Below are 26,433 nucleotides of genomic sequence, written 5' to 3'. Positions count from 1 at the left end.
AACCGAGTCTTTCATTTTTCCAAGGTCTAACCAGGGCCAGACTGGGAACCAAAACCGGCCCTGGCACAGTGCTCGGCCGGTCCCCTCCCCCCCACCGGGGGAGGGTTGTGGGTGCCGCCAAGCTCTTTGCCAGGGCCGGTTTTTGCTGCAAAAACGGCCCTGTAACAAAAACGGCCCCAAGGGCCCCCAAACCAGCCCCCACCCATGCGGTGCACCGGGGGATTGCCCGGTGCTCGCAACGGCCAGTCCGGCCCTTGGTCTAACCCTTATGTTGGTTAAATAACATGTTTAATGTGCAGTGCTACACATGCCAAACAAGTCGCATACAACCACAAATATTTTTGGGAAACTATAACACGGGAATATGTTAAAATAATGTAGCTTCAAGAATACCGCAATTAAGAAAACATTAAAACGTTTAAGATTCCTCTCATGGACAATCTAGAGAACGGAATGGTAAAACAGAAAGATTTGCCTAGCATAGGAGAGAAAGATGCGTTTGATTTGTATCGTAGCCTTTACATAGCGCTTCACTACCTCTTGTCGAGGCCTCAAATTGATTGTGCAGTCGATTAGCAAGTGTTTTGGTAACACGAACAATTCTTTAGAGCTGGAATCGCAAAGCTCCTCTTTTTTGTTGTTGTTGCAGATTTATATAGCGCAAACTCGACCCGAAGGTATTGGAGCGCTTGTTACGTTACACAAAGTCTCATTCATTTTTTGGTAGGCACTGGGGAGATTAATGATTTGCCCAGAATCACAGGAAGATGAGCCGATGGCATCGCTCGAACCTGGTTCCCCAGCTGCAAAGTCAGCAGCTCTTGCTGTAAGGCCACAACCTCTCCTCTCACCAACTTCTGTGCCCCTTGTGTTCATTACATTAGGTGCAATTGTTACTACTTGAGACGCCCACCGGTTACAGTCCTTCTGCATAGCGCTGAATGTTTTTGAATTTGAAATGCTGAAACAAAATAATCTACTATTGATTTAGATCTGTAGCCGGTTTATGCAAGAGAAGGCTCAGATTGGGAAGGACATTGTGCGTGTATGTTTTCGATCCAATGGTTGTTTTTTTTCTCTTCTCGAAGATGAAGGGTCTGTCAAGCTGCCCCAGAAAGCTGAAGATTGAACATAAGATTGATCTGCATCTGACACCAAGGGCTCGTCAGACGATGATTGGCAAAATGATAAATAAGTATTTGACACACTGGACAGAGCACCTGATGACAGATTAAGGGTTAGGAATAAAGATGTTATATCCAGGACCCGCCAGGTGATGATTGGAAAACATGAGTAATTGTTTCAAATCGAAGACAGGCTGAATAAGGCTACATGACTTGTATACACATGTTGCACACTTTAGTTTCCATAAGTGAGCAAAGGTCATTTTGTGAGCAAGCTAGTACGTTATTGAAGACGTACTATTGCAATTAACAGGGCCAATTCTGCGTTTCATTTTATGTTCTTGCACGGTTCTGCCAGATTATTTTTTTCAATAAAAAACGATTAAGCCATTTAATGCTGGACCTGCCCCCACTCATCCCTCCTACCTCAGCACTGGGGCATTTTTTTTATATTGAGGCAGTTTACGCTTTAGTCTTCAGATTTTGTTTTCCAAATCTATATTTAGGCTAAATTTACATCATTATTCCCACATCCTGGGAATTCTAAGGTATCCAGGATGTATGGTTTACCCTGGTGGAAACTGAACGTTTTTGTAAACGGAAAATTGTGTTGTATAAGAATATGTGTGTGCATTTTTTTACTCTAAAAATGGTGTCAACAATAAGTTTGCTAAGCTAAGAATGACCAAGCTCTTCTCAGCTATCAGAAAGAGGCAGGAAGAAAAGACAGAAACTATTTTCTTTTCTTCACAGGTTTTGCATTTTTATAAGTCATAGTCAATATTTACTATTTCTGCTGTTTCTCCCGACTTGCAAATTGTGGGAAAAGAGATGTAAAACCCATAGGTGAAACCAGAAAATTATACATTTGCAGAATGTAGACAATTCTGAATTCCAGTGGCCATTTGTGTAGGTCGCACATGATGATCTAATTAGTCAAATAAAAAAATAGAACTAAAAAAGAAGTAGAAACCAGTGACAATATTTTCATATGTAATTTTGTGCACTGAAAGCCAATCTTCAAAAGTAATTTTACCTTTACGACTGACTCTTGCAGTCATAGTGATATATAGGGCCTTATTACGAATTTGGCAGTCTGTGAACTGCCGAACCAGCGGTCGCAGTCTGGCCGCCGCAAGCACAGCGGTCTGACCGCCATATTACGAATTGTGCATTATGCTCTTGCAAAGACCTGAGCTGAACTCCTCACACCACCGCTATCCGCAGACCGCCAAGGTCGGGGTCAGAGAAAACAGCTGCTGGAGGGCGCTACAGGAGCGATTCACCTCCGTCTGTATTATGAGTTGTCTTTTCGACAAGCTGACCACAGCGGTGGGATTGCCAGCTTTAAGTCAGTGGAAACTAAGGATATGGCAGCAGTTGATAGATTTTGACCTTCCTCCCTAAATTTGTAATCTTATTCTGGCAGTCAGGCGACCCTCCACAAAGACCCTCTATGCCAGCCGATGGAAAAAACTTTGAATATATTGTACAGACAAGACAAGTCTATTGACCCTCATCCTGCTTCCCTTTCTGATGTGTTGTTTTTTGATTATGACCCTTGCCCAACAGAGCTCTGCTCTGGGCACCTTGAAAGGCTATCTACCCTGTCTACCTTCCTGAGGTTGCCAGACCAACCCTCCTTATTTAAATCACCCGTTGTACATAAATTCCTGAAAGACTTTGTACGTATGTTCCCACCTGCCTCTTTCATTATGCCTCAGTGGAACCTTAATTTGGTTCTTGCTTTCCTTATGTGCGCTTCTTTCGAGCCCCTACAGCTGCTCACAATGAAAACAGTCTTCTTTGTAGAAATTACATTTGCCAGGAGGGTGAGTGAGCTGCAGGCATTTATCATCCAAGCCTCTCTTTTTGACAATATTCCCTGATAAGTTGGTGCTTTGTTCTAGGGCCTCTCGAAAGTGGTAACACCATTCCATGTGGGACAGTCACTTTGCCCACTTTCTACGCTCCTCTGCATCCCTCTAAAGAAGAAGAGCAACTCCACTGTCAGAACCCAAAAATTGTGTAGCTTGACTGCATAATATAGTTCCGGGTGGACGACCAACTCTTCGTGGACTACGTTGGATTGAAGAAGTTTTGGGCGGTGCAGAAGAGGACCATCTCACAATGGGTCGTCCCCTGTATCAAGTTTTCACACTGTGGCAAAGAAGCAGCCTCCTGAAGGCATAAGGGCTTATTCCACCCGAGCTAAGGCTACCACCATTGTGTAGCGACATGGAGTCCCAGTACCAGACATCTGTCAGGCAGCAATGTGGGCATCCTTGCACACATTTACCAAGCATTACTGCCTAGACAGTCAAGCTCACAGGTACTGACAGATTTTCAGTCCTGCTGGATTTTCTAGTCTAACTAGTGTGCATTCCATCCTCTGGGGATGGTATTGCTTGGATATCTATTCAAAGGTAAATAATCTGCGGCTAGATGTCTCAATCAGATGAACAAGTTACTCACCTTCGGTAACACCTTATCTGATAGAGATATGATCTAGCCGCAGATTCCTTACCAACCCACCCATCCTCCCAGCACTTCAGACAGGTTTCTAGGGTCAGGGCTGATCCCTTTCTGGGCCCTTGTTTTCCTACACAACAATTTCAGAACACTTCATGGCTCCGCGCTTCTGGTGGGGAATGTTGTGAAAAAGTAACTGACGTCAGCGCGCCTATATAGGTGACGCAGATATAATTTCTGTGGTGGACGAAGCCCCGTGGAGCTGACCGACGCTACCTACCGGTACGCAGGGGGATTTCCTGAAGAAAAATATTCCAGATCCAGTCTGATGCCTTGGAAATTCAAAGGTAAGGAATTTACGGCTAGATCATGTCTCTTCCAGATAAGGCATTACTTAAAGTAAGTAACTTGTTTGTTTCACCTATGCATCATCCATAAGGTAAAATCTAATGACTAAAAACTGGGCATGAAGCAAAGCTGTGGACTTTTGAAATTTGCCCCAGAATCTAAATTGAGGAATACAATTCCTACCTGTCTGATTTTGGAGTTACCCATAATATCAGATGATTCTGAAGGCATTTTACAAAATGTGTTCCTTTTTGTACACTGCCTTATGTTTAGAAGACAAACATGTAGAGAAATCCACTAGATAATAGCGAATAACCTACCAGCCTCCATTCCCACTCTTCACATCCTTTCTTGGGGTGGGGTAACTAAGGTTTTTGATCTGGGGTTGGACGGCACACAAGTTAACCTACCATCTACAGACATTTGAAAAAAGTTGACATCCCGGGAAGTCAAGAGTATTATATCTCATATGAATCCAATTATTTTTCTTAGTCAGAATGCCCTGCAAAGGCCAAACTTAGGTTAAAATGCTGGACGAGTCTCTCATTTCTGTGGGGAATACGAGGAGGTTGACAAAAGTCCTCTCACCCAGTGTTCCTACTTCCGTCTGTAAGATCGTTATCTCACTTGTGTGGCTGGGTTTATCACTCATGAAAGGAAAGGTCTCAAAATGCAACACAGAAACATTAAGATTTTACTTTTTAATTTCAATCGCTCCAGCAATGTGGGTTGCTGTGGTATTTAAGCCCAAGGTCAATTCTGAAAACTTGGCAACCAGCCAGTAAAGACTCCTCTATATTTTCCTATCCAGAATGAGTTGTACTCATCAAACTTTGGATAAAATCACAGGATTTTTTCACATTCTGTGATTGAAAGATCCAGTATCTGTGGGCACTGACCAATGTCCTACCACTTGTATTCTCAGACTTGTCTCGATAAAATCTTTACACAAATTGGTGGCATATTGCCTGTGACAGAGCAGGTACATTTTGCTTAAAATAAGTGTCATCATTTACACAAGACATTAACATGAAAATACTTAGAGATTAAAATGTAGGAAAACATGCTTTTACTTAAACGTGTAAATTAACGTGTAGCATGATTTTTGTTTTTGCCGCCTATCTCTATCGTAAATTAAATTGCTAGGACAGACTAGGCCTCATTTATTTTCTCTACAATTTCTTTTCTTTTCTGTTAAATTTCTTCTTAAATATATTCATTATTTTTAGGAAATACTGACCAATGCTATCTGAAATAAATACATAATCCACATTTCTCAGACTAGCTAATGACTGCAGGGTTCTCGTGGGAACTCAGAGTGAATCTAATGCTTATGAATAGTTAGCATCTAAGTTGATCACCTGTAGATAGCACCTTGCTGACTCAGTATGTTTACTGTGGGAACAAAGGAAGAAGCAGCAGACCATTGGACGGTCCTTCCTCATTATAACACCAACATGCACTGTTACATATGTTTTTGTGGTTATAATACACTTTTTCCTAGTTAGATCAGGTAAGAGCTTTTTGCTGCCCAAATCTGGTACAGGATATTCTTTTGTGACCATTCTTCTTTTCTCCCATAGCACTTTTTGCCCCCTTTGCTGTGAGCTGCTGAGAGTGATTTCTGTCACCTACTACTTTGAGAGAAGAGACTCAGACGAGTTACTAGAACCACCCTTCATGAGTAGTTCAAATACAATCTGATTCTATTTCAATTCTCCTTTGAATCTCTCTCTCTTCTAAAAGGACTCTTTATTGGTTCTGGTAGGTTTGGATCTGCTAGAGTAGGATAGGGACTTCATTCCTTTATCGAATATGATGTAATTGTCTTGATTGATTCTAACCATGATTTTCTTGATATTTCTGTATTTAATTTACTTATTGAATAAAGAGACCAAAACAATATACTAAATGTTTACCAATAAATAAAGGTTTTCATACTAATTTAACATTCTCATCATTGACTTAATAGATAAGGTTTATTTATATGATTTTGACTTCTGTTCCATTTTAAACGCTGGCCAAGATACATTTGCCTGAAGAAAAACAAAGCGTGGAGTTGGACACTGCTCTTGTAAGTTACGGGTTGAACTGATTAAAATAAAAATATTTCTGGACCAGCACCTGTGATAGGAAAGCCCCCAAAATGCAACATTGAAACATCAACATTTTGGCCTTTGAATTTCAGTCATTCTAAGGATGTGAACATCTGTGGTTTTTTAAGCGAGGATAAGAAAGCAACCAGAGAAATCTACCAACTCCAGACATTTCTGAAAAATAGATACCTAGGTGAGTCCCGGGTGTGTGGCATGCATAGATACCACTGCATGTTGTACCCAGAAGACCTTGCAAACGTCATACCTATGTCAGAAAACACTCACATTCCTCTCACCATCCATAGGGAATGGCTGGAGAATTCATGCAACCCTACCAGTCTTAAGCTTTCCTTGGACATCCTGGAGCCAGGTCAGACACCGAAGATTGGTATCCAAAAAATCAATGGTGTGGGGAACCACCCGAGGCATCCGTTAGTCTCTCTGCACCTCCCCCCACGCCCCAGGGGAGGAGAATGGGTGGGTTTGCTCACTCTGTGCTGGCCAATATGTCAAAACTATGCCTAAAGAAATCCAGAGTTTCCCCTTTCCCATGAGAAATGGTTGCAGTGTTTGCTCTTTGGGCTCCAAGAGAGCAGAAAGACCTTGGGACGTGGCGTGGCAGGGCAGCCAGATGACACAATGAGCCAGCCTCCATCCCTCTCCATTTTTAGTGAGTTTTCTGCTCCATGGGGTGAGCAGATTGGGGTAAACCCCTCAATCAGCTACCATCAGGACAGAATGACAGTCTAGTGCCTGTGCAGAAGGGGCAGCCTGTTGCTAGGACCAGCTGGTCCCCTCCACCCACGCTGTTTTCTTTCTTTATTCGTTCTCTGTTGTCTAATGGCTTTCTGACCCTCTGTGGGGCAAATTGGAGGAAACATCCTAATCTACCCCTCCGAGGAGCAAAAAGGCTGCTTTGGATCCATGAACAGGGAATCAGATCAATGCCAGAACAGACCGCCCCCTCCCAGCCCCCCATCTTATTGTTTTTTCCCAGACGTGCCTGTTCTCTACTGAGGGTTCTGGTCCCTTGAGGACTAACTTGGAATAAGAGCTCTATACTCACTTCAAGAGGGAAGAAAGACTGTCTTGAGCCCGGCCATGGTAGGGAAAGCCTGATGCCAGAATTGGCAAGCCTTACCACTCCATTCCTTTTTTAGTTGTTGCATTTCTGATGTCTGGTGGGCTTTGGGACAAATCTCATATTTCCCTCCCTGGGAGGGGGGGGGAAGACTCTGCTGGCCCCCCATTGAGGAGAGCAACTGACTATGTCTAGAGGGGACGCTCACGCCCTCAGATGCATCTCTGATGTCTAGTGGGGAATCCCTATTTGGGCCTTACCCTTTGGCGGTTTATTAGCAGAGCAGTGATCCACTAGGGAGAGTCTTCCTTTCCCTACATTACCTCTCCCTTTGCAATCAGTGCTTGGGGTGCTGAGCATCATTCATCCTGAAAGTTGCTACAGCGTTTAGAGTCTGACTGCTTTCAATTTAACTTTCGTTGACATGAAATACAAATGGCATGCCTTGTGTAACTGAAGTTTTAAAACATATATCTGTGGCTGCAATGAAAGCCCTTCCCTTGGAGTCCAAAGCAGGGGCCTGAAAAGGGAACCCTTCTGGCTAAAACTCCAGATGGATTTTCAACACTTAATTTGGGCATATGATGTTCACGTTCTCAATACTACTAACGTAATGAGGGGAACATGAACATCACCTCACATAACACATACTAGAGAGGATAATGTTTTCTAAGTAAAAAAGTACCTTATGAAATCAAAAACAGGTTATTCATGTCCCTTTGCACTATAATCTGAGATTATATAGGGGGTCAGGTTTCCTTTGATTCATGGGCGTACACAGTACAACCCAAAGGGACAGATTTTCACTTTAAGTACAGACTATGTAAATGATTTCCATTTGTAGAAATTGGATAGAAGTCTATCTTATTTGAATACCCCGAACACCTGACATGGGTGTGTTCCTCCTAAACCTGTTTTGTACAACCCTGTTCTGTTTAATCATTGAACTCTTTGGCGTCAGGCATTTTCTTTAAAGTGTACAGCGAGCCAGTTAATGGCAAGAATGATACGAGGTAGACTGTTTTCTGTGTATAAAGGAGTAAAAATCTTTTATTACAAGTACATTGTGAAAAGGGTTAAATATGAAAATAACATCACAATGTCTTCACAGTGTCTGTCCACATGTTCTATGTGAAGCTCTGACTATGACAAGGTGATATGCAGTTGCGCTTCGCCACACCCACACCATTCATCCAATTTATATTGCAGGAATTTGCACTGAGCATTTTTGTACTTTTTGTACAGGTTTCATCATATCCTGACAGTTAGAACCAAATTTAACCTGCATGCTAAGGTCAACATCTGAGAAGAAATAGAGCCACATTGAATATCTCCCAGACATGAGTCAAAAGTTCAGTTTCACTTATTTGACCATGCCTGTAGAGAAGTGTTTTTTTACAAAGGAGCATACGAGGGATGACATGAGAGATAGCAGTTTCTGTCTTCAAATCTCTGATGCTTTCCTTTTACCGCCTCTCCCCTATGTATCATAGATGCCAAGAGACCTTATGTTACATGGACACCTTCAGCCCGATAGTGCTGGCTTTCAATTCAACACCACATGGCGTTCTGGCACTTGTTCTTGTGGACTAATACCTATAGTTGGAAAACCCACAAGTCCCAAAATGGTAAAAGTGTTTTCCCATAAATGAACAGACGTGGTTAATAGCGTCACACATAACACTTCATTATTTTGCAGGTCTGAATGCCATACAGTGCAAAAAATAAAGTACAGCGAATTGTACATTAAAAATGATATATCAAGTCACTACAGTCCTTGCCCTTAAATGGCAATGGTACTCCTCTCTGACTTGTAATATCCTTAATTCGTACATTCTTGAACACTTTACCCCATGCTTATACATTATAAGGGGTGTGGGTTCAGTATATGAAAACCTATATCTACTCCTCCATTTCAAATCTGAGTAGTTAAAAAGTTGTAATTGTTTATCTCGAAATATTTTTCTTCTTTTTTACTACTTCAGATTTCACAGGAATCGTGAACAGAACATGTTTGGTTAATACTGTACTCCTGTAGATGTTTTCATGTAGTGGCATGCTAATGGATCTAGTTTGTTTACAAGATACTGCTATAATATACGTTGATGTTAATAGTAACTTATCTTTATATATTATTTTTATGTTGTAATTGAGATTAATATTTTCGTATGCACACACAATTTTTCGAATAGAGGGATATTGTTTGATTTCAGCAACACATGGGTGCAGTCACTGGCAGGGCTGATGAAATTCTGTATATATTAGTTAACTCTTCCAATACTATGACAATTTTTTAAAATTCATCTTAAATACATATATAATTTGAATTTTTTAATTATTGTTTGATTCACTCCCCAATCATGTGTGCTTGTGTGGAAATTGTGAGCTACTCGATTATTCATTTGGGATTATGGACCCCACCAAACTAATAATATTTCATCTTGCTAGGTTAAAACACAGTTTCAGTGAGAGAACCTCAACCATACGGTAGCCATGTCCATAGCAGCAGGCTTTTCCAAAGAGAAAGTCAAGTTAAGTAGTGAATAAGTACCAAAGAAAATTTATCTCAGAAAACCAAACATAAAAAAATAAATGTATTTAGTACAAAAAAGAAAAATATAAAAATGCAATTACTGAAAATGTTCAAAATAGGGCTGTGGATATTGGTGATTTGAATTTCAAAATTGTTTGTCTAAAATGCACAAAAAAATACAAGACACCAGAACACACCAGTGGTGCATTTGACGTTGGTGCAATTTCAGGCAACTAAAATGGAGTAGGGTCATATTTGTGGGTGTTTACAAAACATTTACAGATAGTTTTCCACAACGAAAGTGGTAGGTAATAAAAGCTTGTTACATTTAGGAATAAGTAAATAGTTACCATGTTATTACTCATCTGGAGCTGCAACTGTGTCTACTTCTCAGGACTACTCTTGGGATTTTGTTTGAATTGTAAGAAAGTCAAAGTTTGCTTCAAACACAAGATATAAAAATAAATATCCATAAGTGAGTTTCCATGATAACACTATCAGATATTTGTGAATTTACTATAACAAGATTCAAGATTAACCCTAAGGAAGTAAAACTTATTCTCAGAGCTTACGTTTCAAAGTTTGTATAAGATAAAAACATGAAACAATTCAGCAACTCTATTTTGTGTTTCATCATGAAACGCAACACACATCACGACACGATTCAACATCCAGATGGCTTTCATCGCAGAAGGCCAAAGCAAACACTGATCCACCCGAGAAACACACTCAGTTAATCCAGATTTCTAAACTAAATTGAGCAAAGGCTCACTGAACCTATTTTTAACACCAATTTTCAAAGGCTAAGCTTTTGTTAGATCAAAACATGATTGGCAGATGTAGTATAGTATGTGAAGCTGGTCTCACTATTATATTCAGACAGATAAGTCTGTTTGAAGCAGCTATCACCTTTACAGAGCTCAATGCTTGGCTGCTGGTATACATGGCATAAAATGTACAGGCAATAGTACATAAATAATAAAATCATACCTTTTACTTGTCCAACCTCCCTGTCTTCTTAAAGCAAGAATTGTAGGTGCAAGTCCAGTTTAATTTCAGAATCCGCCCTCAGTTGTGATCAGAGAGTCCTATTTTTCATTTTTCTCCCTCGTTTACCTTTTGAAATATAAAAGAGCAGCTTTGTGACAGGAGTATGTAATTTTTGTTTGTGCACATAATCGTTTATAGAGCTTAGGCTTCATAACAGAAAATGAGGTACAATTACTCTTCATTGCAATTACCTGGGTGGAAAATTGCCATCCCTTACTAAAGCAGTAAACACCGTCCACCGTTGTGAAAGTTTATGAAAAATTGTAACATGAAAGAGGCCAGTTCACAAATGATGCCACATTAGGTCTCAAAGTTCAAGCAGACATAATATAACAAAGGAACATTTTCGAATGCTTGATGCTGCAGATTGTTAGTGTTCAGGACTGGGTAAAGATAGCTCTTTTTTTAAACGCTGGCTGAAATCAACAGCTAATCGATCATTTAATACGTCCAAGTGCATATTTTCTGCTAAAACGTGGTAACCTGAGCAACTACTCAATATAATTAAATTATCTGTCTAAATATGGATCTTTGTTTTGAATATAAATTGTTACAATTGGGGTTAGAATTATTCATTTGTGTGAAGTCCTACGTTCGTGTAAAAGTGCTGCAATGGAAGGCCTGTATTTATATATTGAAGGTCAATTTGGGGTTCCATATGTTTGGGCCTGAGATAGCTAATATTACAGAATGCTGTGAAGACTAGTTTCAAATATGTATAGCAATCTCTATATAAAAATGACCTGTAAACGCCCAACACTACAGCAAAAACGAAAACGAGAGCAACTATACTATTGACTAGAACATCAAAAATAACAATAATGATATCAATAATAATAATAATGAAAAATATTATTGTTGATATTTAAGCCACACCTATTTTTGTCTTTGCAACTGATATATCACCTCAATGACAGATGTGTGCATAATCTGCACACCTTACCTGCTTACTTTTCTGCTTGCCCTCTTATGAATGCATTTGGCAGCATCAGATCCAAAAGCAATTCCTTATCATTGTACATGTAACCAACGTTTTATCAAAATACTGTATACTTTTTAAATGTATCACATTCCTTTTATAGCATACATCTTAGACTTAGCTTCTAAATCACATCTGTTCAACCTGCATGTGACAGGTCTGTATGAAGAGAATCAGAGGCTTTACTGGCATTGCTAGATTAAAACTTTAAAGTGGTGTGAACACTTTACCCTCCCTCAAATATATTTATTCCTGTTAAACAACCAAGTTAGAAAGTTCTTTTAGGTTTGTATGGCAAGATCTTTCCCTAGTGAATTCCCCCTGTTGTTGTACCCTAATTGATCCAAGGTATTGTCCTATGTTGCCATAATATGTGACTGTCATGATGGTAGTAGCCTTCCAGTGCTCTTGATGTTCTTGCGTACTACTACATCTGACTTTCCTAGACCTTCAAATTACTCATGGTGTCTAGCAAAATATTAAATATTATTGCCCGAATTATGATGTCGGTCGGACGAGTGACTGACCAACATCATGGAGGAATAGATCCACCCGACCATAGGTCAGAGGTTCCACCTGGTGTATTTGGAGGCAGCCGCCCTATGGGCGATTGGAAACATCCATTTTACAAGTGCAGCTTGTGCGGTGGGCAGAAAAGGCGTGCAGCACAAGCTACACTCATAAAATGGAGTTTGCAAACCATGAGGTGCCTGCCACACGGTGCAGGTTTTTTTTAGGGGGCTTTGGTGGAGGCCTAATGGGAAAGGGGGCCTGCTGGGGCTCCCCAAAGTAACTTTCCACCTGCCTTTTCATGGCAGACGGACGCAACATGAAAGGGCAGATGGAAAGCGACATCATAATCCCGACAGCATAGTGGAGGCTGTCTATCATTATGAGATTAACATTCTACCTGCCGCCCCGACAGGCTCCTTGTTCCCATCGTAAGAAAAGCGGAATCCCCCCACAGGGTTCCCTCTGACTGCATGTATTGTACTGCAGCGGTAAGAGGAAAACCATTTATGTCAGGCGGAAAGCCTCCGACTTGCTGTCTGATGGCTTTCCGCTTGACATTGTAATCAGGCCCATCGTTTCTTATTGGTGCTAGTAGTACCTCTTAAATTCATTTTTGTCTAATTTTGATTTTAGTATTTTAAAAAGCAGAAAGTATACTTCAGAATGGTGTTCATACATTCCGTGCAAAAGCAACATCCATGACTGAGTTTACAATACTGTTTCTTGCTGCATGTTTTTGTGGTTTTTGCTGCACTAGGTTGAAGCGGGGAGGTGAAAGATGAAGAGAAGAAGAAAGGTTAGCCTCTACCCATTTAAGGATGCTTGGCTAACACACTCTCTCTCTCTCTCTCTGTTTCTCTCACTCCACGCACAATGTATAGGACACTTATTTTAACTCACACCCAGTACAAATATTAGTAAATTAAAAGAGTATTAGCTTTTCTACTTCAACAAGCTATTAATTCCCCTGCAGAACCTGGTAACCTGTACAGAACCTGTAGACAAAGAATGATTGGGAACCCTTAAACAAAGTTTATGCAGAACCCATGGGTAGATTCACTTTTTGACAAATGGTGATGTGGCCTCATTTATGTTTAAAAAAATCACTCGGTTTTATATTTGATGAAATGCTCGAGGAAGATTTTTGACTGTAGAATGTCATAATTAAAATGCATCTTGCACTTTCCAAGCAAGTCAGGAACTCCTAATTAAATTGAAATACCAAATTATTCTTTGACGCTATTGGAGTAGTGGGCAGCCACGGCCCGTGGAGGAACTTTCGGTGGGGCAGAGGCGGGGCGGGGGAGGGGATGGGGGGTGCTAAAAACCGGTGTATGGATAATTGAAGGTAAGTAAACAATGTAATAAATAAAACGAATTTCATAGCGCACCCTGCATCACATTTTGTGAAGCAGGGCGCGCTACGAAATTCGTTTTATTAATTAAATTGTTTACTTACCTTCAAATAACCTTACTCCGGTTTTTAGCACCCCCCGCCCTGCCCCTCCCCCAACCCGCCTCTCTGACCCACCAAAACACCCTCCACGGGCCGCGGCTGGTAGTGGGTATTATGCGCAAAATATACTCACGAGCAGTGAATGAGAAAAATATTAACCCAGGTGTTTATACCCTCTATTATCACCTTCTTTCCCTGCCCACATTTAATGTTTTAGTGAAATAAACTGTTGTAATATATGCTTATATCACAAAATGACAAATACTTGTGTACAGATGCTAGAAAATAGAAAACATTATCAAAAGTTTTTAAAAAAATCACAAACTGTAGAAGCATATAGAGCAATTGTGATATTGTAATCATCGTTACGTTTGGACGTCCCCAAATGTTAGAGTGTATCTCTTACATTGTTTACAATATGTAATGACAGGGAATATGTAGAGAAACACACTTGTTATAGCAATACTAACATAAAATGCCCTCATTAGCTTTGCAAAACCAAAGGGGATGATGGACAGAGTGTGGAACATTGCAAGCACTCACCCCCAGTCAACTGATCTGGGTTTAATCCATCATCATTCTTTAGCTCACTCCGCCACCCCAGTTCAGACATGGCCATATGCAAATCAGTCTGACCCTGTGCCTCATGGGAACAGTTGAGCCCGAACTGCCAAGCCATGTCTTCCCTGGACCAGAAACAAGCATCCTGGGACCGGTTTCTGGCTAATCAGCCGTCATCAGCCAGGCAAGCTTGAATCCAGTGGCAAAGTGAGCAAGGGACCCACGTCTGGGCATACCCTGCCAACTTAGGGCGACCAAAGCAAAACCAAAGGGGATGATGGACGGAGTGTTGAACATTGCAAGCACTCACACCCAGTCAACTGATCTGGGTTTAATTCATCATCATTCTTTAGCTCACTCTGCCACCCCAGTTCAGACAGTCTTGGGGCACAGGGTCAAGACTGATTTGCATCGGGCTGGGTTCAAACTGGAATGGCATGGTGAGCAAAAAAACAATGGATTTAGGCCCAGATCTCTGTACTGTGGTAAATGTATGACATTGTTCTCCAGTCTGTCCATCAATTGTTGTTTTTGCACTCATTAGTTTTCGGCAGACATTTGAAATATAAAAAAAACATTTTCCAAAGTTTGTAAAATAACAGAAACTATGGAAAAAAAGTTCAACAGTTATAATAGAATTGTAATTAAAGTGAAAACCTTTCACTGCTTTTTTTCCTATTGCCTAATATGAAACACTGTAAAATAAAAATGAGCTTTTGCAAAATACAAACCATGAACATTTTAGACAGTTCACACTGCAACTCAGTTTTTATTAACTTTTCAAATAAGATTTGATGAGGAACAAAGGAAGCAACATTTTTTTTACTTTTACAACTGGTGACACCAAAGTTGTGGAAACACTAATAAAAACAAGTAACTTTCAGAGGCCTCTTGAGCCTACATTCTGCCCTTTGCAGCCCTCTTCCTTAGCATTACTATATTATTGCATATATTACGTTACATGTTACAACTTATCGGAAATAAAGTATTTTTACAGAAGTTTTTGCACGTAAGTACTTTTATACATCATTATTAAACCCATACAAAATTGTATTCAGTTTGTTGAACTTTGAAAGATGAAAGTCAAAATTAACCATGCTGTTATTCAAAACTTTTACTTCAAACACAACAGATTAATAGCTTGCTGAGTCTTTTCTCCTACATTGTTCTGGTTGTTGTTTTTTGCTTCATCAATGATCATATTCTAATCACGGAAAATATTTGTGTAGTAGATTTTGAAGTATATTCCCTTTGACATAATAATCATCTATATAGTATTGGCCACTTAGACTAGATCTATAACTTTAATTTTGCAATTACAAATTCTGATTATTACTACTGCTTAAAAACAATATACTCCTGCAGCCAAATGCCCATCAAAAGAAACATTGTTTTTATTTCACAGTTGACCTAACTAGAACTAAAACCAAAGCTTACATAAAAACTAATTTTTAATCTGTTGAAAGCTGTAGGAAAATGGGCTGTTGATAGGTGGGGGTATTCACCATCAACTAGCAATAATACCACAATCACTAAATAGATCCAGTCAAGCCTTCCTCTAGCTGTGGTATGCTTAGCAAATGAGCAGTAAGGCATAACTTAGGAGACAGGTATGAGTAAAGCATTTAATACCTTCAAAAGAATAAAAAATCAAAAGACACAACTCAATAAAAATCCAACAGCAATGTATAGAAGTAGAGAATATGTTTATCTTTTAAATGACACCAAAACAACAAACATACAAAGTAGGGAACCAGAGATATGACTTTTTAAAGATAAAGCAAAAATTGTGCCAAAAAACATAAAGCATCAAAAGTTTTCCTTCAGACTTTTTCTTGGTTCTTTTGCCTAGTCAATGAGCTCATCGTCGAGCCCTCGGACTTGCTGAATCCGGAGTTCTTATTGGTGATGGTAGCCGGCTGCAGCGCAACGCTGCGGTGAATCTCTGTGAGGCTCTGGAAGTCTTTGTCCTCTACGTCGACGATCAAACCAGCATGGTCAGGATGATTCACAAGTCGACTCAGGCGGCTTGACTCTTGACGTCAAGCCAGTCTGCTCCTGGAGCTTTTCTACAAAACTGTGCAGAAAGTTTCAAAACTTTGAGATCTTGTTGTTTCTGAGTTCCTTTGGGGAAAATAAGTGTCCTCTATCTTTGGCCAAGGGTTCAGAGACTCTGGATTGACTGAATTGCCCACAATGCACCTGTGCAGTCCAGGAAAATTCAGTTGAAACTGAGTAGCTGATGTCTTCAACTCTTTCACTATTACAGGTGACATCTTTCAGCACTTTTGTACCTGTTGTTGATCAGGGATTCCACTCCTTTTCCGTTGAGTCAGGCACAATCCTTTCTTGACAAAGCCTTGTGAGTGCAGCAGGTGTAGCCCAAGGGTCCAGCAGGACAACCCTTTTTCGTATGATGTTCCAGGAAGTGATCTGAAGAGCTGCAGCTCTGCTGTATGTATCCTCCATTCTAGGCTTGCAGGGGATGGGGGCACCCCAACCAATTGGAATAAAGATGTCTCCCCCTGCTATGACACTTCATTTGAAGTGTGACATATATTTGACCTAGAATGCACTATTCTCCTAACAATCAAAATAGAGAAAAATCTTTCCTTGGTGTGTGTGTCAGTGTACCCAAAACCATAGGTTTGGGTATGCAGACAGTCCCCTTCCAGTTCCTCTCCTAATCTAATTAGGAGGGCACTTTTTAGAGTCAGTAAACACCAGCATCAGGCAAAAAATGGGAGTGATCGGGGACAAAGGATGGGTTTATCACTAAAGCTATCTAGAGGTATTGCTTAAGGGATCTTTATAATAATGATGTTTTATGTGTTTTCTTCCATTTTGTAGAAATTGTGGGAATAATTTGTACAAAAGTTCTGTAGACCACGTCTGTGCACAGTGCAGAGGTATATGGGTTTGGGGAAGTAAAACTGTGCTTGTTGTGGCTCATTAGCTGAAACCAAGGCTCTCGGTCACCTGTCAAGCACACTTTGCCATGACACATGCTCTCTTCACCAATAGCTATGACTGCACTACTTAACAGATGCCAGTGCTCTTGAGTGGCATTGTCCACACCATGCCTGTTAGTAATGGGGGTCTCTGTTTGGCAGAGGTATGTACATTTGTTTAAGTAGGGACCCTTTCTTCTACTCGGGGTAAAGGGGATACACACTTTAGATAAGCCCTGCTCACCCCCTTGGTAGTTTGGCATGAGCAGACAGGCTTATCTCAGAGGAAATGTGTAAAGTATTTGTACTCAAAACTCAGTAACACAGTGGAAACATCACAAATGGACATCACACCGGTTTAGAAAAATAAAGTATCTTTGTCTAAACGAAACCAACATGACACAAATTCAACATACATGTACCAATTATGACTTTAGAACCGTTATTTAAAAAATAGAACTTGTAGAAACAAAATAGCTTCAACTGGGGCTATTATGATGTAGTGACAGGCATAAATCATAAGTACGGCACCATTTGTGAGATGGCGTCGAGCACGGAGTCATACGGACCCCCAAACAACAGAACCTTGGTAAATGAAGTCTATGGATGATGCACGGCTTTGTGGAGGTGAGCCGTCAGTGCCGAGGTCAGGGCACGTTCCCAGGATGCCAAGAAGGAGGCGAAGCTTCGAGTCCTTGAGGGGGCGAGGCATCTCATCCAGGACAGGAGAAGTTGGCATCATTGGTGGTGAGGCATTGATTCTGGCAAGGTGATGCAAAGTTGAAGAGTTTGTGAAGTCACCCTAGTTGGTTATCGGCTCTGCGATAGCAGGATGCAGGCACTGACGGCGTTGGTGTTAGCGCTGCCGTCGGGAAGGGTGATGGATTAAACCCAGATCTTTTGACTGGGTGTGAGTGTTTGATTGGTTCAGATGCTCCGTTCATCACCACTCCCTTTTGTACCGCTTTGTTCACCATATGTTGGCAGGGTATGCTCAGACGTGAGTCCCTTGCTCACTTTGCCACTGGATTCAAGCAAGCCTGGCTGAAGACGGCTGTAATGCCAGAAACCGGTCCTAGGAAGCCTGTTTCCGGTCCAGGAAGGCATGGCTTGGCAGTTCGGGCTGGACTGTTCCCATGAGGCACAGGGTCAGACTGATTTGCATATGGCCATGTCTGAACTGGGGTGGCAGAGTGGGCTAAAGAACGGTGATGGGTTAAACCCAGATCTTTTGACTGGGTGTGAGTGTTTGATTGGTTCAGATGCTCCGTCCATCACCACTCCCTTTTGTACCGCTTTGATCGCCATAAAATGGCAGGGTATGCTCAGACGTGAGTCCCCTGCTCACTTTGCCACTGTTTTCAAGCAAGCCTGGCTGAAGACGGCTGTAATACCAGAAACCGGTCCTAGGAAGCTTGTTTCTGGTCCAGGGAAGGCATGGCTTGGCAGTTCGGGCTGGACTGTTCCCATGAGGCACAGGGTCAGACTGATTTGCATATGGCCATGTCTCAACTGGGGTGGCAGAGTGGGCAAAAGAACGGTGATGGATTAAACCCAGATCTTTTGACTGGGTGTGAGTGTTTGATTGGTTCAGATGCTCCGTCCATCACCACTCCCTTTTGTACCGCTTTGATCGCCATAAAATGGCAGGGTATGCTCAGACGTGAGTCCCCTGCTCACTTTGCCACTGTTTTCAAGCAAGCCTCAAACTCACCTCATTTATGAGGGTAGGAAAACCAACCCCTGCAAGCTCCAAGTAGCACAAGGAGCCAGTACTCACGTGTCATCAACTGCGAGGTCGTCCCGCTGCCGGGGCTGGGAGTTACTGGCCAACCTTCTTGCAGCCTGGATCTAGTCCTGATCGCCTGCAGCTAATGGGAGGAGTAACCAAGGTGATCCAAGTATTACAAGGTGTCAGTCACTCAGTTAGGAGGAAGGTCCCCGGTCAGTTTAATAGCCTTCTCATCTTCCTGATGTATATGTCTGATGTATATGTCTGAAGGAGTAGTAGCTGGTGAGGGCATGTAGCACCTCCTTGGTGGGTACTAAAATACCTGCTGGTGAACAAAGCATAACTCTACGAGTAAGAGTCACTCCGCAAGGAGGAAAGGGTCCCAGTAATGTGTAGTCAAGTTCAAATGACTTTATTCGATTGTAAGCATTACAATCATAAAAGTACAGTTCATCAACAGACAATTAAAAACAAACCGGATAATTCATTTGACAAGTACAAAATCCAATAAACAATATGAAAGAGGAAAAAGCAACGGGCAACATGAACATATTTTTAAAAATACAATAAATATTTAAATAATTTTGTTATAAAAGGTAAAAAGTACTCAAAGCATTAGCAACATAATTATCCATCCATACTTTTCCTGAAAGTGATAGCTGATTTAAAAAAATTACAAAAAAATAAAGTGCAATCACATTTCAGTAGTTGGAGATAATAAAGTGCAGGTTTGATCTGTGCAAAATTCAGTTTTTTGAGGCACGGTTTAAGATATAATTTCCGGGGTAATGTGTAGTAAGGGCAAATGAATAAAAAGTGTGCCAGGTCTTGCGGAGACTTCCCGTCGCAGCCGCAAGCTGGCAACACCACGCCCCGATGAGCTCCACTAGGTACCGCCAATAGGAGATGGAATAGGTCAAAGCGGAACCTTATTAACAGAAAGCGTTCATAGCCTGTCATGGGCCATGATAAGTAAGGTTCCATTTGTGGACAAGTTTTAAGAAATAGATGTTTCCTAACACTGTCCTTCTGTAGCTCAGCCTCTTCCCTGTCAGTACATCTGAGTGTTAGCATGGCGTTTTTTACAAAGATAACATCGGGTTTCGTAATTGAATTAGGAACTAAAAATAAATCAGACCGGCCAATTGCCGACAAACAGTCCTTTATATACTTCAGCCATGGAACCTTAAACCTACCATCCAATGTTAGGGCTTCTTTTAATATGGCTTGGGTGAGGGGTATATCTCTATTGAGCCAGCAATTCAACCAGCACAATACCGGGTTCATTGCTATTCTGTCACTTAAATAGGGGGCACCCAACTCCTCATGCACCGGAAAATTCCCAGTTCCCCTTGGTAGCCTCAGTATCTTCTTCAGGACATTATTTTCTGTAAACTCTAGGTCCCTTATCTTGCAATAACCCCAGAGCTCACTACCATAGCAGGCGACAGCAACACTTTTTGCCTGATATAATTTAAGCAAAGCGGCCGTTGGGCAATTTCCAATTTTTTTCGCAAAGCCAAGAATGGCCGCATTAACACGTGTTGCCTCCCCCTTCTTTTTGGTAACAGCGGGACCCCAGGATAATTTATGATCTAATAGAACTCCAAGGTACGAAAAGGTGTTGGTAGTGGGGATTTTTTCCCCATTTATACTGAAAGAATTAGTTTTCCGTGAGCCCTGACCTGTTTTCATAACGTAAGACTTAGAATTATTAATGCTTAGGCCACGGGACTCCATGAACTTAAAGAAGGAATTTAGTAGTTTCTGGAGGCCGTTTGCTGTTCTAGAAATAAGGACAGCATCTTCTGCATAAAGCAGCACAGGAACCCCCTTGCGCTCTACAAAGGGGTAATCGGCTTCAATTTCTAGCAGATTTTCCTCCAATTCGTTGATGTACAAATTGAAGAGGAATGGAGCCAGGATGCATCCCTGTCGCACTCCCCGATTTATTCTAAATTCACCCGTTACTTTTAGATCTTGAGTGTAACGAACGTTGGCTCTTGTATCCGCATGCAGATCAGCCAAAAAGTTAACTAGATTCCTCTCTACGCCCATTTTTATCAAGGTAGCCCATAGTTTGCCTCTGTCCACGCAGTCAAAAGCAGACGATAGGTCCATAAATGCCATATAGACAGTTCCTTGTTTGGCCAGGGTATATTTACTTAGGATCAGGTACAGGTTCAGACATTGTGTGATTGTCGAATGACCGGATCTGAATCCGTATTGTATAGATGATAAAATATTATTTTCTTTTGCCCATGTGGATAGTTTAGAATTATTCCACCTACCACTTTAGCCACGGAATTGATTAAGGATATCGGCCTGTAACATAATGGGCTGCTACGGTCGCCCTTTTTAAAAACAGGGACTATAGTCGATAGCCCCCACGCATTTGGGCATCCCGAGATCACGGCTGCGTTCACTACCGCAGTGCGGGCCTGGGGCCTTGTTACTAGTTAGTCCCTGAATACCTCTTTCAACCTCGTTAACTGAGAAGCACAGAGAATTCACAGATGAAGTTAAAAGTACATTTTCTGCCCGTTGTTCATTACTCTTGAAAATTGTACTAAAGTGGGTCACCCACTCCTCCTCTGGGATGTTAGTACCAAGGGCCGTATCATTAGGGTTATCAAACAGAGGTTTGTTAATGATTTGCCAAAACTTACTACTATTCCCTAGCACTGAGGGGTCAAGGAGGGACTCCATAGTATTAGCCTTGATTTCTTTTTTCTAACGGCTAATGCTTTCTTGTAGATCAAGTGTAAATTTTTAATTTGGCCATAATCTCTGGGTGTGATTTTTAGCGCATTTTTCAGGTCACTACTTGCCTTAGAGCAGTTATGGTCAAACCATTTAGAATTATTTCTACTTTGTCCTTTAATCGGCACTGTTAACATAGAGCCAATTGTTGATACTATCGCCTCAAACCCGGACAAAATATTTTCAGGGGAGTTAGAAGATGTACAAATTATCAATTCCTCTTCACATGTCTTATTTATTTTAGTGTACATAATTGCTTGATTTACCATTGACCACTTTATACGGCGTCTACCATTTATGCAGCTCATCGTTCCCCGATCTTCACGGGGCATTCGCTGTTCAAATAAAATCCCACCCAGTTTGATAGTTAAGGGGTTATGATCACTATAGACACTCATGTGAATGGTGAAATTTGAGACCCAGATTGCAAGATCTGTAGATATTAATATATAATCTATAAAGGACCCCAGACCTAATCCTTTAAATGTTGAAACATCATAGACCTTTGTCTCAGGAACCATAGACATGGCTACAATTAGATTATTTTCGTTCACCAAGTCATTCAAATTCACCCCACCCCTTGAGTGGGCGAAATGGAAACCTTCTACACTATTACATCCCAAGGATCCCATTGGGGTAGAGCCTGGATTGCCACATGGATGTACATTAAAATCACCTACAATCAGCATCTTCCGTGACAGGGTGCGTGCATTTTTTCTCAGCATCTCTGTTAAAGACACAATGTTGCATTCAACATTACCATTATTAGCATTGTAAAAGTTAATCGGGGTCAAAGCATTTTTGCCTCTCTTCAGTTCAAGCATCTGAATATTCCGATTGGCATTGTGACGGTTACTTATTTTGCAACATAAACCTAGTTTAATAAAGATAGCCAAGCCCCCCTTTGCTCTTCCCCTAATTGATGCAACTGCGGGTATAACAAAGCTTTGAAAACCCTCAATGTGGGCATTATTGTCCTCCAACCATGTCTCTTGGAGACATATAATTGTATATTTTTTAACAAATGTCAACCAGACAGGGTCACGTAATTTATCGGCCAAGCCGGCTATGTTCCAAGAGACTAGGTTCATGCTACAATCACCAGATACAGTTTCTAAGACAGACTCTCTGATAGTTGGAGCTGGCATCATGTTGGTTAGTTCTGCATGTATAGCCTCCATGTTTACAGTGCTGAACAAGTCTAATTCTGTGTGGGCCAAAGGGGGATGACGGACCTCATGCAAGACAGGTGATTTACTGTTATTGGTTAGATGGTCTATAATTAACACTGTCTTACTGGAGTTATCTAGCTTTGTCATCAGAGGGGGGGCTGCTATAACTTGTTTATGTGCCTCTCCTTGTATGTTGCTAGGTACTGTAAGATCATCTGATGTTATTGTAAGTGGCCCAGCCTGAAGTCAATCAACCCCCTCCAGATCGCACTGGTTATAAAAGGCATCAAACCTGTTAGCGATAGGTACATTATAGTAAGTTTTTGGATATGTAAATTGGGAGTGATCTTGGTGATAATACGCCCCATGAGCAGCCTCCCAATTCACTGGATAAGTATCTTGATAGCTAACCTCTCTAGGTTCCCAGGATGTGTTCCTCCTAGGCTGCCTTTGTTCTCCAGCAGTGTGGTGACCTTGATTTCTGGGTATTTTCCCACTGGGATATTGATTATAGTTATCTGGGACTCTTTCATGCTCAGCAATGGAATATGAGTGCACTGATGTTAGTGAATGATTATTCGGAGGGTAGAAATAACTCAAATCCATGGTGCGGATCAGGCTGCTGATAGAGCAAACCTTCCAATCAGTTATATGCTTTACCGCCCGGCCATCCTTAAAATTGACTACAACACAGTCGCCCTCTGTAGACTTAAATCTATTTCCCACCCATTCCACTCTCCTAACATTTGTTATTTTGCCACTGATATAAGGGGGAATCGGTCTATGAGCAGTTAACCAGTGGCTTACTTTATTTTTCAAGTCCCCATAGCTTTCTGTTTTACCTGTCTCAAGTTGTGGCACACCAATCATGACTACGGTATGCCGATGAGAGTCAGGTGGAAGGTGAATGTGGGTAGCTTTTTTTGGGTATGTTGTTGTAGATGTTTGATTTGGTCGTGTGTCTAAAGTAGCATTTTGTATAATTATTGGCCTTTGTGGCTCAGTTTGGCCGTCGCGAGGCTCAGGAGATATACCCTCCGTGGCCCATTCACTCTTATCAGTGTCAGTTATATGACTCTCAGATGAGATAGGCAAGATTTGAGCTATGACTGTGTTATTATTAGCCTGTGTCGGTAATATTAAAGTGTTTTGCGCTGATGTATTTACAGGTAGCGACGGTGTCAAAATAGGACTGCAACTTAAAGCAGTAGTATTTGTTTGTGTCTTCGATATCTTTGATTGTCTAAGGTTACTGTTAGGTGGTATGGAGCTTTCCTTTGGTTTAGATGTAGAAAGGATCTTGAGGATACTTGAAGTGTCCTTTCTTTGTAGTTTTTCAAATTTTACTAAGGTTTGCTCTATGCAAATAATTTTGTCATACAATGGTTGCAGTAAAGATTTTAACAAGTCTTCCAGGGCAGTTGGAGTTATATTATCCGATACACTAGCTTTTTCAGTCTGGCACATTAGTACTGAGTGTGTCTTAGTATGCTCTGCCTGTATGTCGTTTTGTATACTAACATTCTTGGTGGCAAGTGTAGAGGGAGGGTTTTGTATAACGTTGAGTGCTTTAGCCAACCTAAAATTTTGCCAAACATCCTTGGCCGATGGCTTGTGAGTGCCTAAAGGTCTATACATTTTCCTTACTATTGATTTAGTTTTTAAGTGTTTCTTTTGTTGACGCTTTCTCTTGTTGGGGGATAGTGTTTTGGCAACAGTTATTACATTGACATTTGGTAAATTTTCAGCACAAGTGCCCCCTGGCGAATTAGGTGTAGATATTCCAGGTTGAGAAGAACAAATATTGCCCCCCAAATTGGAAACAAGCAAAGGGCTTTGTTCTAAACTATTTACTGTTATAGGTGAGGACAATAGTACGGTTTTCCTACAGCTTTTTTGACCACTTGGCAGCCCTGTAAAAGACTGCATTAAAAGGGATTCCTCCTGATTGAAAGAGGAGTCCATAGTATTATTAATTGCGGTGGTGTTTGCGGTAGTATGCTGTGATAAATTGGGAAAACACAAATCCGGGGTCAATGAGAGACGCCTCTCCGTGTTTTGAATAGCATCCGCAACTACACCTATGGTCTTTTGAAGCATTAGATCAATGGCTGTCAATGTCGGCAGAGGTGTGGATGGCAAAGTCTTATTTCTAGTGGATGATCTTGTGGCCACAGGTGTCTTTCTTACTTTAGTCATTATGAACAACAATCCGGAAGGTCACTGTGACACAATAATTATATTAGTTACTGATGCAGGTATTAAAGCAAAGAAAGATATAATGGCCATCAAACAGTCACCTTTATCTTTTATCCTGGGAGATATGCAACGTTAGGGGGGGTAGCCCGTACCGTCTCCTTTGGTCCCCTCAGGGCCACAGAGGGCCCGCCCTTTGCCCGGGCTTAGCCCCGGGCGACCCGCTCGCGTCCCGCGACGCGGGGATTCTTCTGGCTTTATGGGGCCTGGTGGCGCTCTCTGGCGCGTGTGTCGTCACCTCGCACGCGCCGCCGCGAGGCCTGCCGGGTGTTGTGGTCCCCCGGAGCGGCGGCGCGGAGTCTGATGCCTTCGTGACTCTTGGCGGTGGCGGCTGGAACGACTGGTGCTTTTAGTGCCCGTTAAAGACTCTCGGCGGTGGCGGCGGTACGTGACTCTCCCCCGCTCTGCCGGAATTGTTCTGGCTTTATGAGGCCTGGTGGCGCTCTCTGGCGCGTGTGTCATCACCTCGCACGCGCCGCCGCGAGGCCTGCCGGGTGTTGTGGTCCCCCGGAGCGGCGGCGCGGAGTCTGATGCCTTCGTGACTCTTGGCGGTGGCGGCTGGAACGACTGGTGCTTTTAGTGCCCGTTAAAGACTCTCGGCGGTGGCGGCGGTACGTGACTCTCCCCCGCTCTGCCGGAATTCTTCTGGCTTTATGGGGCCTGGTGGCGCTCTCTGGCGTGTGTGTCGTCACCTCGCACGCACCGCCGCGAGGCCTGCGGGTGTTGTGGTCCCCCGGAGCGGCGGCGCGGAGTCTGATGCCTTCGTGACTCTTGGCGGTGGCGGCTGGAACAACTGGTGCTTTTAGTGCCCGTTAAAGACTCTCGGCGGTGGCGGCGGTACGTGACTCTCCCCCGCTCTGCCGGAATTCTTCTGGCTTTATGGGGCCTGGTGGCGCTCTCTGGCGCGTGTGTCGTCACCTCGCACGCGAGGCCTGCCGGGTGTTGTGGTCCCCCAGAGCGGCGGTGCGGAGTCTGATGCCTTCGTGACTCTTGGCGGTGGCGGCTGGAATGACTGGTGCTTTTAGTGCCCGTTAAAGACTCTCGGCGGTGGCGGCGGTATGTGACTTTCCCCCGCTCTGCCGGAATTCTTCTGGCTTTATGGGGCCTGGTGGCACTCTCTGGCACGTGTGTCGTCACCTCGCACGCGCCGCCGCGAGGCCTGCCGGGTGTTGTGGTCCCCCGGAGCGGCGGCGCGGAGTCTGATGCCTTCGTGACTCTTGGCGGCGGCGGCTGGAACGACTGGTGCTTTTAGTGCCCGTTAAAGACTCTCAGCGGTGGCGGCGGTACGTGACTCTCCCCCGTGGTGTGGTCCCAGGAGTGCTATTATCTGTTCAGTGTACTCCAAG

General features: G+C 42.3%; 1 long non-coding RNA gene across 1 annotated transcript in view; it reads right to left on the bottom strand.

Annotated features, from left to right (window-relative positions):
- LOC144772567 (uncharacterized) overlaps positions 1–26,433 on the bottom strand; it is an 858,949-nt gene that overhangs the window by 234,731 nt on the left and 597,785 nt on the right. Inside the window, exon 3 of the long non-coding RNA XR_013599804.1 lies at positions 10,645–10,770. This is a non-coding gene — a long non-coding RNA (uncharacterized LOC144772567). The remainder of the gene's footprint in view (positions 1–10,644; positions 10,771–26,433) is intronic.

This window comes from Lissotriton helveticus, chromosome 8 (genome assembly GCF_964261635.1).
Source record: "Lissotriton helveticus chromosome 8, aLisHel1.1, whole genome shotgun sequence".
NCBI classification, from domain to species: domain Eukaryota; kingdom Metazoa; phylum Chordata; class Amphibia; order Caudata; family Salamandridae; genus Lissotriton; species Lissotriton helveticus.
This window is presented reverse-complemented; position numbering and strand designations above follow the sequence as displayed.